At 37.0% G+C, this 18,282-nt stretch overlaps 1 protein-coding gene across 3 annotated transcripts in view; it reads left to right on the top strand.

The window, feature by feature from the left end:
* The first annotated feature begins 13,003 nt into the window (after nt 1-13,003).
* The window catches only part of ADGRF1 (adhesion G protein-coupled receptor F1), a 44,666-nt gene continuing 39,387 nt past the window's right edge, over nt 13,004-18,282 (top strand). For all 3 annotated transcript variants that reach the window (XM_036218567.1, XM_016158950.2, XM_016158949.2), the window contains exon 1: nt 13,004-13,323. The gene's annotated coding sequence lies outside the window, so the exon portion shown is untranslated. The remainder of the gene's footprint in view (nt 13,324-18,282) is intronic.

Genomic DNA, 18,282 nt, shown 5'->3' with positions numbered 1-18,282 from the left:
AGACATAGATTAGGTGTTTCATAAATGTGAAATCAGGAGGTGAAATTAGGCATCTGCTGATCTAACAATTAATCATTATATCAATGTTAGGGAACAATTTTGCTATAATACTGTAAATGAGATCCCCGAAATTCAGTTTTATATGATGCAGGGTCAGGTCACTGAGAGACTAATGAAATGACCTGAATGAATTTGCTTATCACCTGTCTTATTAGACCCATATTCCTGTTATTCTAGGTGAGGTGGTTTTGCTATTATTTAATCTGCACACCCCCTGAGGATGGAAATTGCTAGTAATTAGCTCCATTAGGTCCCTTAGCAATTGAAGAAACAAATTCTCCCCAACTCACTTCTTTCCATTGGCTCTCAGTTCAGTTAATTAAATCAAATTATTTTGTGGTAATAACTTCACAATAAAAATGTGTAGCAAATCATCACACTGTATACTTTAAACACACAATGTTATATGTCAATAATATCTCAATAAAGCTGGAAAAATAAAAAATGAAAAATTTATTTTCAGCCATATGATTTTGAATAGAATTACAAAGAAGCTAGACTCCAGGCCTCCATTGCCTCCTTCTCAAATGACTAAACTTTTAAAATTCTAAAGCAACAATTTAAATTTATATTCTGACACTCAAGTAAACTCCTCAAAGTGACATTTCTTTTAATCAACGGGTTCAGAAACTTTATGCATTGGGCATATGGAGAGCAGGGGGAACTTCATCCTTTAAAGTGTTTCAAGACTTCTTGTAAGGTTTTCTTTGAACCATATGCTTAAGGTCTTGTGATTTCTAAATGTGGACAGAGAGGCACTAAGGCATGATTTAAAGATAAATGGTGAAAAGCTCAGGAACCCAAGGTGAGCAGACCTGATTGCCAGAGTCAGCTCTTTCACTAAATGGGTTACCTTGGGTGAGCTGTCTAACCTTTCAAAGCCTTGGTTGCATCATCTGGAAAATAGAACCCACCATAGTTCACTGTTGCAAAATTTAATTGAGAAAATACATGTGAAGTTCCCGGTACTACAATGTGTTCCATAAATGTGAAATTAGGAGGTGAAATAAATTAGTGGAACCGTTTCAGTTCTTTTCATTCAAAGGCTATTTGTATCTCCTGGGAAGTCGCAGATAGCAAAGGGGATGAGTGGGTGGAGGAAGAGTTGTGGTGTGTTTGTTGTGAGACAACGGCATGGAAAAGCTGCTTCAACAGGTGCGGTGAGTCAGTCGAATTGCACAGGTATTGTTATGCCTGAAGAAAATTCACTGCCCCCCTTTCCTCATACAGAAATGTGGATGCTCAGATATTCTCTGAAGGGCAGTTCTTGTGTCTTAATAGAAAATTGTTCTGTGAATTATTACACCTCCTCCCCAAAGACTATCCAAAATAATCTACAACTAGTGAAATCTTCTTTTCTTTTCCTTGGATTTTATTTCTTGTATCCAGTATGCAAGCCAGTACTTCAAAACTCTCCAATGACCAGACGAACTGATATCAGTAACTCTCAGTGTGTTCCCCATCCCTGAATGTTCATGCTGAATAGATGTTGCCCCTAGAGACCTCATGGAATATTGGGTAAACACAGTAATGATGCTTGTCACTTGAGCCAATTCCTTATAACAAACCTCTTTCTAACCATGTAAATATAGACATATATCTTATTGGCCCTGTTTCTCTGGGGATCCCCGACTAATCCGCTTGGTAAATTAAACATACTTTTGTCTGGCCTTACTAGTATGCTTAGGCATTTGTTGGGCCATTTAATTTGCCTTCCAACATTTAAGTATCTGCATCCTCAAGCCTGGCCTGTTGCCTAACTGTAAGCTGTTGTGTGAGGAAACCAGAAAAGAAAATATGAATTTATAATGATGAATGTATACCTCACCTAAAATTCACTACATTTACATGGATTTTTGTTTAAAAGTTTTCATTGAAAAGTTTGTGTATGACAAATTGCAAATGAGGTCCCAGTTTGCAAAATATAAGTGTGAGAATGTGTTTGATTAAATTTATGAGTAGAGGCTTATGGAATGTGTATATTTGAAAGAAGCACTAAACTTTGTAATATCGAACACAAGAGTCTGTCTGAAATCTGAAAATTAAAGTCAAGACAAATTAACGGAAGTCTTTTAAGAAGTTAGGATAACTTACATGAAATGCTGCTATGTGCTGAAGACAAAATATATTCAGCAAAGGGTGAAATATTTAATATATGATAGCATCATGATGGTTTATTAAGATAAGCAGGAAAGCCAAGCGTAGAGCCCCAATCTCTGGAATTTAATGTCATAGGGCAAATTGGCTACATGTCCCTTTGTGCCAGTTATGAACATGAGAGAGGACCAGCAAGTGCGGCATAACTTAAGGTTTTAGTTAAATTCTTATGTTATTGTGATTTTTCTCCTTATTGCTATAATTGAATGTAATTAGGTAACATGAATTGAAAATGTTTATTGCGATATTTAATATCGTTCTTGATTTTTTATGTATCGTTGCTGTTTCCCATGAAAAAATTGTCAGCTCTTTACATCCTGACTCCTGGTGTATTTCTTATTGTGTCTCTGACAGTACTTAACATAGTGCTAGTATATACTTGTTGGATAAAATTGAGGTTATCATCTGCTAAAACAGCACTAAGGCACAAAAATCCAAAGTTGACAATGAGCAATGGAGAACCTGAGGAAGAGTATAGATTAAAAGCAAGGAATGTCATATCTTTTATTTGTACAGCATTATTCTTTCCACAGAGCACAATGTCCTTATAACTTACAGGCCCAAGTATCTTGTTAAAAATGCTATGTATCTCCCTGAGTAGTCACCCATTGTATGGCTATATGGTTTCAATTTGCTTGTCCCTTTTGACGGATATTTGGATTTACAGATTTTGGCCACTCTGACTAAAGCTGCTATGAACATCGCATACACCTCTAAGTGTGGATGTATTAATTTCATGTCCTCTGAGAAAATATCTAGACGTGTAGTTGCTGGGTCACATGGCAATTCATTTTTTAAGAAATTGCCAAACTGCTTTCTAAAGTGATTATACCATTTTCCATCTCTACCAACAATGTATACATGTTCTAATTGCTCAGCATCCACGTCAGAATTCCATATTGTTGGTTTGGAAGTTCTGGGCTACAAAAGCAGAAGACTGTGCCACATGATCAAAAATCTATAAACTAAGTGTGTATATATACATGTATGTCTTTAAAAGTTTTACTTGATCAGAACACCATATATATGTGTTAATAACACATGAATAATATTATACCTTACAAAAGTTAGACTGTAAGTTTATATTCACATATGCTAGTTTGGGTGTTGCTTCAAAAAAATATTTTTAGTTTTACTCATGTCGTTGTTTGTCCTCCTTTATCAATAATCAGCAACAGTGCTTACTCAGACACTGAACACATATTTCAAAGGAAAGGATCTTATTTCTCATCTTTTTCAGTACTTTCCCCTCACTATGTCCTTACAAGGCAGAGGGACTGCCAAGGTGAGGAAGAGGTAGAAAAGAGAGGAAAAGAAAGGGGGTAACAAAAATAGATTGATAATTGAGCACAATCTGACCCTGTTTAAATTTCATCTCTGTGCAGGAAAATGGAATTTGCCTCTAGATATATATCATACCCCAAGGCCAAACAGAAGTGGCAGAAAAAAAAGATAGTAGTCAAAACAGAAATATTAGTGCACAAATGGTTTATTTTATTCATTTCCCTATCTTCCCTTCACCCAATCTGCTCTCTCTCTCTTTTTTTTTTTTATGAAAAAAATTTATTCCTCTTTAAAAGTATATCCTTTGACCATTTGTCCAGAAACTCCTTTTTGCAATTTCATGGTAAACTTACAATGGAACATCATCGTGAGTAAAAATATTTCTCAATGTCAGGTTCAATTTTATGTTATATTTCAATGATATGTGTGAGCAAGCAATCATGCCTCACAAACCTTTAAATATAACTGTGGAATTCTCTTTTGTGTTATTCAGTAGATTTAGAAAGATTTTTTTTTCATACTGATCTTGTATATTTGTTAAGATTATTCTGTAATATTTTATTTTATTTTCATAAAAAGTAGAAAATCACTCCATATTCTTAGAGGAACTCAACATTTGAAAGACATTAATCATCCCCAAATTTATCTATACATTTAACACGATCTCAAAAAATATATCGACACATTTTTGGTGTGTGTGGTATGAGGGAGAACCAGACAAGCTGATCTTAAAGTTTACACAAAAAATTAAACAACAATAGAAAAATGTTTTTAAAAGGAGGAATGATGAGAGAGAATTATTTAATTGGAAATGAAAATATATTACAAAGCTATAGCAAATAGTGTTGAGCTCATTCTTGAGTAGACACAGATAAATGAAAAAAAAAATACAAAGTCTGTAAACAGATCCAAAGAAACATGGTAATTTAATATTTAATAAAGAGGACATCTCAAATCTATCAGAAAAAGACATATTTATTCAATCAATGGTGTTGGAACAGATGAGTAGATAATTGAAAAAGCAATTACTAGCATGCTTTTGTTGCTATTGGCTGATTTAGACTATGTATTGCAAGAAAAAGGTGGCTGGTTCTCAAGCATAAGGAAAAAATAAGAACAAAAATCTCAGGACTTGCCAGACAGAAGATGTAACTAATTCTTGTCTCTAACTAGTAAAATACAAATTGAGATGGCCTTTGAGTGATTAAAGCCAATTTCAACTAAGCCTCATGTCAAGTTTGACAAAATTGCTCAGAGAAAAGAGACCAGAGGCATGGTTCTCCCGTCAAAGCCTGATACACTCAAGGTACCTGCTTGGAAAAGAATTAGGGGCATAGCTATTGGCCCATATTGATAACCAGAATAAAATAAACAAAAAGTCAAGTATGTTTTTAAGACAGTTGTACTGTCAAGAAAGCCACTAGTTGTACTAAAAGGAATTCTAACTTTGCCTAAAGCCACAAGCTTGTTTAACACATTATGTGTGATCCAAGTTTTCAGAAATGTTTCACTACATTACATAGATTGCTTCCCTTCCAGTCTCCTGTAATAGACTTCTTGCTGCCCATTGGACAGACCAGAAGCAAATGCTACATATTTTCAGATTTCTTATCTGGGAGCTTTTGCCCCTTTCTTGGTACCTATTTCTGTATTAGTCGGTTTAAACTAAATTACATGGTAGTAACAATTTCAGAACTTCAATTAAAACAGATGTTTTTTTCTGCACATATAAAAAAAATTGCAATTTGAAACAGATGAAATCTACCACATTTGTCGATGAACTTTTATATGGCTTCCAATCTTGACATATTACAAATAATTCTGCATTGGATATATTTGTATAGACATCATATTGCATGTGAACAAGTATATATGTAGGTTATATTTTTAGAAAATAGAATTGCTAGGTCAAAGGGTATGTACATTTTAAAATTTTATAGAGACCTACTACCTTATACCCCCACTAGCTATATATGAGACTGCCTGTTTCTTCCCACCTGTAACAACATTATCAACTTTTTTGATCCTTGCCCTTCTGAGAGGTGAAAAATAATATTTCATCAGTGTTTGATTCTTCATTCTTCAAGTTATACTAGATGTTTCCTTGTTTTTCATAGATTTCAAAACGATTTTTTAATCCTTTTTTTGTTTATATATATTTGTCTCTTCGGTTATTATAAAAAAATGATTAAAGAAGACAATGTAGGTGATACAAACAGACTTTATTTAATATATCAGGAAGTGGACAGTCCACATTCAGAGACCTGCAAAATGAGGTGGAGGGCAGGAAGCTTTTACAAGATAAGAAATATAGAACAAGGAAGAGAAAAATATGAACTATCTGATATGATTGGGGCCACATAGCCAACCTCGTTTGAGGTGAGAAGGAACAAGGAAATAAGTGCAGAGCTCAGAGTTGGCTTGGTGTTTGGGGATTGGCTGACAGGACAGACTGCCTTTCTGGTCAAGTGGAACATTTACAGGGCTGTTAAAATTATGTAAAAAGTTTTGGCTTGCTGACATGGCACCCCAGGCAGGAACAGCTCCATCTTAAGCCTAGAAAGTTATTTCAATAGTTGTCTCCTTTTCTTATTCATTTGTAAGAAGTATTATTTATTTAAGAATCATCTCCCCTCGCCTTTTATGTAGTCAAATACCAATTTTTCTTTCTGCGATGTCTGGGTTATGGTGTTACTTTAGAAAGGCTCTGGTTATTAAATCAACAAATTATTTTCTATTAATGCAACAGTAACAAAGCCCTTGTTTTCCTCTAGTATCTCTATAGTTACATAATTTGTTTAAAATTTTTATTCGGATGAAATTAATATTGCCGTAAGTTATGAGGGAGGTACACATATTTATACAATTTCTAAGTGGTAATAACAGGTGCTTTTTCAGACAATGATTTATCAGTTCAAAACGAGAGTAGTAGGAGACTAATTTTTCAATGAATAAATTTTTGTAATTTTAAGTATTGGACCCTGTTCATGTGAAATCTACCAAAAATTCATTGAAAGAAGCAAAGTTTTCTGCTATGAAAAAAAGAAGGCAGATAGCCTCTACTCAGCTCCTGTTAAATATCACCCTGCAGGAATATGGAAACTGTGTTGTCAAATCTTCCCATTTTCCAAAAGAAGCTGAAATTTGGATTTTTATGTGAACTCTCCTGATGTATAAATGCTAGGAACTAATTCAGAGTTTTAAAAACACTGCATGGGCCAAGAAAAACACGTCTGCAGGCCAGATGGGACTCATAGGGTACTAGTTTGAGACCTGTGGTTTAGGGATTTCTTCTTCTCACCCTCAAAGATTCATTTACAAGCCTGCTATACCATAGTGTGGTCAGCCCTTCTCACAGTGCATTTTAGCTGATTTTTGGTGGCCTAGTCTTTTTATTAAGCTATAAGATCCTTGAAGGCAGTATTTATAGATTTTGAGGTTCCCCAGGGCCTAGCACAATGTCTTGCATCTAGCAGACATTTAATATAAACATATGCTGAAAGAGTAAATGAATGAATGAATGAACTTCATTTGAAGTTGAATCTCTGCTAAACATACGAACAACGTTGCTCAAGGTCAGAGGTTACCTGGTTAAGGCCACTCCCCCTTTTTCCTTCCTCCCTGCCGGTCCCCCAGTGTATCCTTACGCCACCTAGTTCTAAACCACTGTCCTCCACAGTGTTTTCTAAACACTTAGCCTCTTCCACTTGTGAATTTTGGCCACTAGATGTCTCTCTTTGCTTGAAAGACATTCGAAGCCTTGGGGTTAACTTGCGGTTTGCTAAAAAGAAATAGTACTTAAATAACAAGAATGTCTTAATCTCAGGCCACATCTTGAGATGTTTGTCTTTAGGAGTACAACCACAATGTCAAAGGAAAGGTGCCCAGGGACAGTCAGATTTACTGTGTTCTGGGAGTGCATCTCATCCACAGGAATGCACCCTTGGTGCACTGAGTGACAGTCTCTTGGGTTTTAGCCTCTAAACCAGCAGGCCCATGACTGTTCTCCAGAATCCTTGTTTGTGTTGCTTTTCTCTGCTGCTTTAGGCCTGCGGTGGAGAAATGCATCTCACTGTTAAGGGTGGGGGACTCTGGAACCTGTGTAGTAAAAGCAAGATTCTTGTAAGGTATATCAGACTGAACTTCTCCACTGAGGCTGCCCTGGCACTGTGTGAATTTCTATGCATCATATAAAGAAGAGGGATGTGTTCCACTGCCTGTGGTTGTGACTTTCATGTCACACCAGGAGAGTCTGCTGAGCTTGGAGAGGTGGGCTATGTGGTGCTATATACTTCTCATTTTAAAGATAGGCAGGGTGAGGGTAGGGAGGGGGGAAGCAGTTGGTGTTATCACTGACATTTACCTACTTTTTGTTCTGAATTGTTTAAAGGCAATGGATGGAATCCTGCCTGTCTCTGTTAAATTTACCCAGAGCCTTGATATTTGAAATTTACTTTTTGCAAAAAATGGAAATGTGGGTTCTGTAGGGTTTCCATGGCTCTCCAGAATTTATTTTCCAAGGTTCAGAAGATAAGATTGCTATGACTTGTTAGTACCTGAGACGTGGCATTGTCTTTGCCTTTTCTTTGGTTTCTTTGCAAGGACTGGATACTTCTCTTTGTATTTCTCATCTGTCTGAGAAGCAGTAGAATTTAGGTTAAGAAACCGGACTTTGAAGTCAGGCTGTGTTGGCGCCCTGGCCCAACATCATTTACTTTGCTGCTTTATACCTCTAATTTCTCACCTATAAAATGGGGATACTAGCAGTAACTGTCTTACAGGTTTCTGGGAGTATAAAAGTGATGCAGAACGAGGTAATTTCCCTGAGTGGTGGGGAGACGAAGCCCTGTATGGAGAGAAGAGGGTCCTATGGCAGAGAGCGTATAAATAATTCAATACACTCACCAGAGTTAAGAGTCAAAAGGAAGGATTGTTAGAAAAGGGGTAACACTCCACAGACAGAGTGTGGTCTCCTATCGGAGGCAGAGGAGTGAGAGAGACAGTGAGAGAGGCAGAGTAAAAGCACTGAGAGGGACCCTGCGTTTTCAGGGAATTCAGTTTATATATATGTCCTTCTTTAGTTCCTATTTCCTTTGAAAGGGACATACAGTGAGAAAAGGGAATAGTGTGTGGCATGAAAAGGTAAGAATACTTAGTGTGAAAGGCCTGCTGGCAGTTCCCAGCCTTTAATCCATAGATTTCTCATGGTTTTAGCTACAGGGAATGAACGATTTTGTGTAAGGCAGCCACTTAAAGACTCTATTGTTCCTGTTTCCCCTTCCACAGGTGTGAGAAATAAGTTGTAAGCAATCCCAGTAGAAATCTTCCTTTGTTCTGCAGGTGTCCCTCTGGCCTGGCCAGAAGGGCTGATCAGCGCATTTCAGTCTCTGAATGTAGTTTCATTAACATTTGTAATTCTCTTGCTTCCTCCCTACATTATTTCCCCTCAGATCTTCCTCCCCCCCACCCCACCCCTTATTCTTAAGAGGATGTTGAGGAATGAAGGTCTGTCTTCTATAACTTCCAAGCTGAGATAGGGCTGGAGTCCTGCCTACTGGGAATAAAAATCTCTGGAAGCCTATCCTGAGGGCTCTGGAAGCAGAAGCAGGGACCATGAGATCGTTCCAGCACATAGAAGTGGTAGGAAGCCTTGCAGCCTGGAATATATAAATTTAGCAAAAAGATTGAAAAGACGCAAGTCAAAATTAATAGTAGAGGTAATTGAGAATGAAGTTACTTTTTCATGGCAGTTAATTTAACGTGAAGATATCTAGTTAAAGGAAATGGAATCATTTTGAAGGGAGTAGTGGCATAGACACCAGGCTAAAAGAATATTCAGAAAAGTTCCCCGATTCCCTGGGATGTGTGGGCTTATCCAGTTTTAGGAACAAGAGTTTAAGATTTTCTACGGGTTCACAGGAATAGGTCGCACTTTGTTTCATTTTCTGGAGGAACCTGTGAGGACTCGTAAGAAACTGGTTTAATTTGAGATAAACATACCTAGCTGTTGATTCTTTGTAATTTGACAGCAGTTGGGGAACTTAACAAAACTTGTTAAGGCCCTGTCTATTGGCCTTGAGGGCTGACTTTCAGTAGCTCTTAGGGAGGGAGCCGCTCTGCTCTTAGGAAACCCTGATAGAGGCGGGTTGTCTACTAATGGTCTAGCCTTAGGTTCCCCACAAATGTGCTTTGTGTGATGGGTAAGGGGTCTGCTCCCTTTTTGGCTGTGCCCTTGATTCCCGGGAAGAGGCACTTTCTGCACCAGACCCTGGTCCTAATGTGTAGTAGAGAATTTTATTGCTAGTCCCAGTCTCATAATGGGAAAAGTAAATTATCTTAAGTTAAGCTGGCTGTTTATTCATGTTACTGTGTAGTTAGCTTTGGAGAGAGACCCATTGGACGGGTCAGGACAGAGTAGGTAGCTCTAGTACATTACACTATTAGCACATTCTATAAAGCGCGTGGGAATATAAAAACTCCTCAGAACAGTACTTGGAACATAATATGTGCTCAGTAAATGTGAGCCAACACTAAGTGCTTGATAGTTCATTTCTTCCTCCAATTTTCTGTCCAGGCCCATGTTTATAGATTGTTACACTTGCATCTGATATGGATAGAAAAAGATTTCCTCCAGTTTTGTGAATTCCCCCTTTATTTGGATGTCCTTTATTTTAATGCTAAATAGCGATATAATTCTTACGCAATGCCATTGCTACCCTGCACCCCCCAAAAAGAGCTTCTTATGTCACATTGATGAAGTTTGCCCTCAAATAGTCTAATAATTCCCCACCCACCCCTCTTTAAGTCCTAGTTTTGAGTGTTAAGAGACTACATCGGCTTTGATTAAGTCTTTTATTAGTTAGAAAAATCTCACTATAATTTATATTTACATTTAACTCTTTCCCTCTTCCCCTCAACTCTCTCACTTCTCCTTTCAGATTACCAAAAATTATACCTCATATATTTTTTATTGAATTTAACCATTTCACAGTTATGGAATAAAGACACTAGAGATAGTTCAGGGCCTATCACACTCTCGAATCGCCATCTAATTCAAGGTGGCCATAAATTTTTGCAGCCCCTGGAATGGAACCTCTCTTGGACCAAGCTCAAAGAATGTCTAGTACTTCTGATGGATAGTCACTGTCCTCCAGGGTCCATCTGCTCTGGGTGGGTGCATTTCCTCCCCAGGTTTACCTGCTGATCTAATTCCAATATCACCTCACGACCCAGCATTCTCTCAGGGAAAGTTGGTTGACATGATAAGATTTAGATAATCAATTCCAATAACATATTTATATTTGCCTTTTCCTTTCTCCCGGGCCTCAGGTTTGTTACTATTTATTCCTGTGACTCTGCTCTTTTGCTGGGAAATCAATAATGATCAGACTGTTGAGGAACCCAATATACATAAAGTTGAAAGGTTTAGAGCTCTCCCTCAGCCCTAGGTCTTTCTTCTTGTTCTTCTGTGGCTTTTGTAGGAGCCTTGCCAAGGAAGCTCTGTGGTCAAGACTACTAGAGAATGAGATGTAAAGGAAAAGACCAAAAGACATTTGTTTAGCTGCCTTCGTATGCTCAGGTAAACACCGTATTCCTGCTTCACAGCTTAGTGTATGTGATTTTGTGGCAGAAAGAGCATTACAATCACACTAGAGGAGCAATGCTCCCACAGCTCTGCCTTCAGAGAGAATTGCTCTTCTTGGGCTCACAACTGTGGCATGTCACACAATATTGTCACAGTGCTCAAACCCATGCTGATTCCCTTTGCTCTTTGTCCTCTGCAGGAACTGGGGAGCCCCATAACCTCACCAGGAAGTATTAAGAAATTCAGCATCGCATGTATTAAAAAATTCCTACGAGGAAACTAGGAGGGGTGAGTAAGTGGCTTATTGGTGAGTCACCAGTAATTTAAAAGCACACCCTGTTTGTGAAATAACATAAATATTGGGCACATTATGATCCCCTTCTATTAAATATGGAATTAACAAACTATTAAAATGCATTCATTTGTTTGGATTTGGATTATCCCCCCAACCAATGTGCTCAGGAAGACATTTGTGTTTACTGGTTGTCTAATTTTCTAGTATCTGCTAAAATGTATTTGGTCCAATAAGAAACTATAGTGATTCTTTTGGTTCTGAGGGCCCTATGCCGGTCCCTGGGACATTGCTGGGCCTCACAACACAGGGAGCTGGGGCTGAGGAACAGAGCTCCCATCTGAGCTTCAAGTCCTGACCACGTTAAGCTCCATACTGACTGGCCATTTTGTCTGCCCTTCCACTATGGCCTTATTCCTCTCTTTTGCTCCCATCCCATTCCACAGCCACTTTTCTCCCTAAGTAATTAGTAGATTATCAGTCCCATTTTATAAACACCTTCCCATTAAGGTGTCTGTAACTTCTGTGCTTCTACATAAACTTGCATTTTAATAGAGCTGATAGGAAAAGGGCAGCACCGAACTGAAAACACAGCATCTAATCCCAGCCCTTCAGACATTTGATCGACCAAATAAGAGTATATATTTCTAGAAACCCTTGACCTTTTCTACTGAATGAAAATTTGGTCTCCACTTATAGTTGACGGATCCTAAAAACAAGCAAGATCCAGCAAAAAAGGCACATGAGGAGAGTGGAATTAACTTGACTAAATTATGAGACCAACTCTATTCTGTCCAAGCTGGTAGAGGACAAAGGTGCAATATAGTTGACACAATTAGGGGTCGTCAAGCAGGCTTTGTTCTCCTGATAAGTTTCCCACTGGGCCGGATCCAAGGCTGATGGTGAGAAGTTATGATATAGACCAAGTGGCCCAGCTGTTGCTAGAAACAAAAGGGTCACATTATGTTTAAGGCTGCTTGGCCCCAAAATTTTGGACTCCAATCTTGTTAGCACTGTTGGTATCTCTACTTTCATAGTTTCTCTTTTTACAGTTTCCATAGTTTATATAGAACTTTTATGGTTTGTGTTTCTTTATTTCTATTCTAATATAATTTTATTTTTTGCAGCAGTGTTGTAAGCTACCTCAAGTCATTCATTCGTAAAATATGGAGTGGCTTTAGATATAAGCCTCCTCAAGTCATTTGCAAACATGAGGTGTTAATTTTCAAATTGGATGACTTCTTAGAAATGAAAGAAACCTTGTTCTTTTGCCAGCCTCCATTCCATATTATCCCATCAGGAAGTTCAAGGTTCCATTTTTTGGGGGGAGGGTGAGGGGGGGGAGTAGCAAGTCGATTCTTCAGCTTTGAGTGAGAAAGTCAGAAAATGAAAAATAATATCTACCTGTACCCTGATCCCACTGGAATTACTCACCTCTCCTCATTGCAATTATAGGTTAAGGGCTACATTCCTTCTACTTTATGGGGTATGACCCCAGGTGTCTGGAGACTGGACAAGAAAGCTCAACAGAGTGGCATTTTATAGAAAACTGATCTGGGACAGAAGTGGTCCACATCCCCCTAGAGCATTTTCCTTTCGTGGTTTCAGAAATCCATCAATGTCAGCTGGGAGAATCACCAGGTCGTGGGGCCTGAGCAGCTTCCTCTAACCAGGCTGATACTGATTGGAAGACAGAGGGCGAGTCAGCAGAAAAGTATTTTACTTTTCCTTCTTCAAGGAGGTGTGTCCTGGGCTTGTTGGGCCTGCAAGGGCAGCACTGTGCATCAGGAGTTGTTCATGAATCAGTGGACCTGTATGCATGCCAGAGAGAGCTGTGGTTTAGATATTAAGATTGTCTTTCCAAACTGCATAATAAGTAATTGAGCCACAAGTACCCTGGAGGAAAGGCTCCCTCGGGCTGTGATGTGAAGAGAGGAATCACCAGGTAAGCCCAATAACTGTGATTTGATTCCTTGGAATGCGTATTGCTATCACCAGTACTCACTGTTAATCTGAGATTATTTTTCCCTCACCTTGGGGAAGACTCTGATTTCAACATCCCTTTTCCTGCGGAAGGGTAAATAAAGGAACAGAGAGTGGGAAAAGCAAAAAGCAGAGACAACAGAGTTCAGTCTCTTGCCAGCTATACAATTGAAGTGATTTGCTAAGTCTCGAACTCTAGGTTTCCTGACTCGAAGCATACCCTTCTCTCTGTCAGTTCCTATTCTCTGTCACCTCCTATTCTTTGGTGGGGGCGAGGGTTCCTGGGAGGTAGATTGATTGGAATAAAGAAAGCTCCACCAAGGATAAATGTTAAAAATATCAATCTTAAGGCTTCCACGAATTAGAAATACGTTAGCCTTAGCAATCTCCTAAAACAACGCTTGAGAGAATTAAGTTTATTTTTACTTTAAAATGAATTTGTTTAAGATTTGGCTGAACTTGTATACATCTGGGAAGTACTTCTCAACTTCTTTTTCTGGACTCTAAAACCCCCCAAATTGATCCTTATAACCATTTCCCCTGCTACTCTCCACAAATAAATATAAAGTGACACACTATATTTTCTGACTGACAGGATTTGAAAATTCATAATTTTTATTTTCCCTTTTATTCCTTATCATGAAAAATCCATTTATATAAGCCTGGTATCTATGTAATCCACCCATGCTAGAGACTAAATGATGGAAAGTTACCAAAGGAGGGATAGAAAGAAGGTCAAGATGACTTTGGCTTTTCCATGGTGAAATTCATTAAACTAACCCTGATGATAATGTACATAGGTTGGAGACCATAGATATGAGAGAAATAACAAAAATAGATAAATATACATCCTATAATTTATCAGAATATTAATATAAGCCTTTTGTTATATTTTTCTGTAATAAAAACACTACTAATTATTCATAACCATAATAAAAATTAAAACCAATTATACAATAGTAGCTGCATAATACTTTATTCAACCATTCATAAATAGTATAACTTTGAGAAAATTATTTTCCTTTTCTTGATCCAGTTAATTTATTTGCAAAAATGATAGCAACAAACATTAAAATTCAAAATGAGAGTGTACGTATGTTGAGTCTTAAAAGCTTGACTTGAAAACACTTTTTACATGCACAATCACACATTGATATGAATTGTTGCGGATACAGCTCACAAGAATTTATGTCTTGCTTTCTAAAAAGATGGTAAATTTCTTTAATATTTTTAAACACGGGGACAAGGTCCCCACCACTGCGTTTATCTCTTGCTGTGCTAAGTGTAAGGGGAGAACCGTACTTTTGCACCCATATGCCCGCCGATGTCATCCATTACACAACTAAATAAATGCAAATACCCTCCTAGAAAAAAATAAATGGACACATTCATTCAAACACATGTATAAGTGACTGACTTTAGCTCTTTGATTGGATCAGATGTAAATGGAAAAAAATAAGAGGGTACTAGGTATAGAAGGGCATTAGCAGTTGTTGGGGTATGTGTTACAGGGGTGAATTACTCTGAAATTAGCGGAGTGGTATCTCCTGGATAAATGTCACTGAATTCCCAGTTTGACTTAAGTCCACTCCTTATAAAACAATGTTCTACCTAATCTAAACATATGTATTTGAAACTTCAAAACATCTTGCCTTGTTCTGTTTCTAAAGTTCTTTGGCACAAAATTCTCAGAGAAGGGAAAACCCTGTTCCCAAACAGATTGTGGCTTTCTCCTGGATTGTGTTTGAACAGAAAAACGCTCATGGGATATCAAGGTCTTCACAGTTCTAGACTGGATAGATAGTAGCTATGTCTACTAAGTAGCTGTGTCTACAAGCAAACCACAGGTTATAGAGACTCCTGCTCAATGGCAGATGGAAACTTGGGTGCTGTCATGCCACGAATGAAAATCCTTAAGAATTATTAAGTGTAAAAGTGCCCCAGCATTTCATAGAGTATATTAAATTCCCTGGGTACAGTCAGCTGAATAAATAAAATATGAAATAGTAAACAGAAATGAGGTATGTAGTCCTAAAATTGTGCAAAAAATAGTCAAATCTTGTTGAGGAGGGTTATTGGGTCTTTATGGGTCTCTGGGTCCTCGGTACAAATGTCAGTTTTTAATTTCCAGAGGCCCACAAACTCTAAGTTTTTTTTTTTTTTTTTTTTTTGGCGGAGGGTAGAGGGGTGTTTTAAATAAAGCCTTTTAAAATAAAGATTTTAAAAATTATAAGATAATTTTATTATTTGCTTCTTTCTCATGAGATAAAATTTTAACAGTCTGAGTTCCTGTATTGTTTAGGGATAAGTAAGCATTTACTGTAAATCTGTGATATTAGGACAGCTTGTCACAGCAGAACAGATACACACCTGCAAAGTTTTGGATAAAGGGATTTTATATTAAACAGATTATATTTTCCAGGAAAACTTTTCATGCTTGTGTTTATACTTAAGCCAAATTTTGCTTGAAGACTTCCCAATACTTAATCTCTTAGCGAATTAGGCTAATTATTTCTAGCAAGAAAATTAATAATATAATTCTTAGACATAAAACACTCTTCTATGTTGTTGACGAAGATACAAGTTAGACAAGTAACTGGTAAAAGAAATGACACAGATAGCAGTAGAATTTTAAAAAATATTAAAGTTGGAATTTTATTTTATTACAAAGTGGTCTCTAACATAAAAAGTTATCGTGGTGATCTTGATAATGAATGATTTAGTCAGGAAAGGTAGTTGTGATAATTGGTTATTCATTTGGGGGAAAATGAAAGTTAATCCTTTTTTCAAAATCTGAAATAACTCCAGAAGAATTAAAAATTAAATGTATTTTTAAAAACCTTAAATAAATGTTAGAAGAAAATATAAGAAAATAGTTTTACAATCTTTTTATGAAATAAAAATTCTTAGCATGACCCTAAGTTTAAGATCATATAAAAAAATTAACATGTGATTTCATGAATAATTTAAACTTTAATGCAGAACAAGACAACATAAAAACTTAAAAGACTAAAGACAAATGATGAGGAAATATTTATAACATGAGTGACAGACAAAGAGCTACTATCCATGCTATATGAAGAGCTCTTAAGAAGCAGTTCTTAAGAAAAAAATGAACATTCTAATAGAAAAATTTAAAACAATGACTTATATAGTCAAGCCGGAAAAAAACATAAATGGCCATGAAACGTCTGAAAAATGCTTAATCTTACTAATAATCAGATGTTAAAATTAAAACAATTAGAAAAAAATTTGCCTATTAGTTTGATAAACATTAAAAAGATATTGGGGACAATGTGTTAAAACAGGCATTTCTATACCTTACGAGGGAGTGTAAACAGGTACAAGTTAGGAGAGCAATTTGGTCATGCCTATCAAATCTCAAAACCTATAAATCTTTTAGAGTAGGACTTTCAGCCTAGTTTAGAAAAATCCCAGTTTGCCTAGAATTAAGGGTACATAAGAAGCTTGAAAGAAGAAACATGTGAGATAAGATTGTAGGAGTCCAAAAGACAAATTTGCCATCATAACTCATTTGCTCTTCATTTGTACATAGTATGGAGCCTGGAAGGATTTTAAATATGGATTGACATGACATTTGCAGGATAAGTGGAACACCAGGTAATTGGGTTCATTTCATAGAAGAATCATTTGGAAACTATGACTGAAGAACTTGCTTTTACTGATTAGGAAATTATGATGAAAATACATTAACATGCATACGGAAACTTAAAGAATGTTTTTTGGGAGAGAGTAGATTTGAAACAATTATGGTTTATCAGTATAAACATTGAATGAAAGTCAGGTAGTTGTTTTATTCTTACTGAAAATAGATCACCCAAGAATAGTCTGTAACATCTTCAGGCTGACCATTCACATAAAAAGACCCTACACAGCCTGTTCTGTAGGTTTTTTTGCAGTAGTTTTTATCCTAAGACAACTGAGTAACAAAATTCAAATTTGTTAGGATAGCTTTGAAATAAATATACATTCTTCCTTTCCCTTAACAGAGAGCTTATTTTAAGAAACTTAGATGGAAATCAAATTAACAATCATGACTTTATTAAAATCATCTCCCAAGCAACAAATGAACTGGCCTATAGCCCAAGAGAAATATTAGATTCTTTTGGGAAAGAAATTTGGGAAAGTAGAATTGCAGTTTATCCTTCTCATTTTCTGCAAGTATGAGAAAGAAATAATTCCCACTTAATTTATAAGATTGCCAAAATAATAGAATCAATACATGTAAAAGTATTTTGTAAATTAGAAAGAATTATTCTTTTTTCTTATTATATAACTATCGCCTCTCTTAAGTTTCTGTTTGGGTACTTTTTCAAGCAAGCAATTGAAGAGGAAGCTCGAATTCTCTGGGCTTTACCTGCTCTAAGTAAGGAAAGTAGAGTGGGAAAGATGAGAAATAAGCTTGACCTGGGAACTGCAGGAAGGCTGGGTCTCCGTTGCTAAACTAAAGGCTTGGCTGCAATGCCATTCATCATCCTTTAGAGCTGGATGGTAACTTCTCTACTGAGCCATGAGTGACAAGAGAAGATATTCAGTTACAAGGGATTGGAGTAGAGTCAACCTGTGAGGCTGGCAGTCAGGCTTTTTACAAAGGAATTGAGCTAGACTTGTTGTCTGTGGGAAACTAACTCTACTAGGACACCAGAAAAAGTACTGATAGATAGATGAGCTAAGAACAAAAAAAAAAAATCACCCCGTGTCTCTTCTAAGATATAAAGCACAGGCTAAATAGATTAAAAAACCCAAATCCTTGTTAGGAGTAAACACACATCTATGCTAGGCCGCCAGCACCAGCAACAGAAGAAACGCTTTTGAGCTGAAGTTCCAATGAGTAGCAAAGGACACACAGACTTGTAAAAAAAATGTATCTCAATTTTTGGGTCTGAAAGTATCAGACGAG

Source organism: Rousettus aegyptiacus, unplaced genomic scaffold, assembly GCF_014176215.1.
Source record: "Rousettus aegyptiacus isolate mRouAeg1 unplaced genomic scaffold, mRouAeg1.p scaffold_m13_p_1, whole genome shotgun sequence".
NCBI lineage: Eukaryota > Metazoa > Chordata > Mammalia > Chiroptera > Pteropodidae > Rousettus > Rousettus aegyptiacus.
The sequence above is the reverse complement of the archived record's forward strand: the minus strand, read 5'-3'. Positions and strand labels throughout refer to the sequence as shown.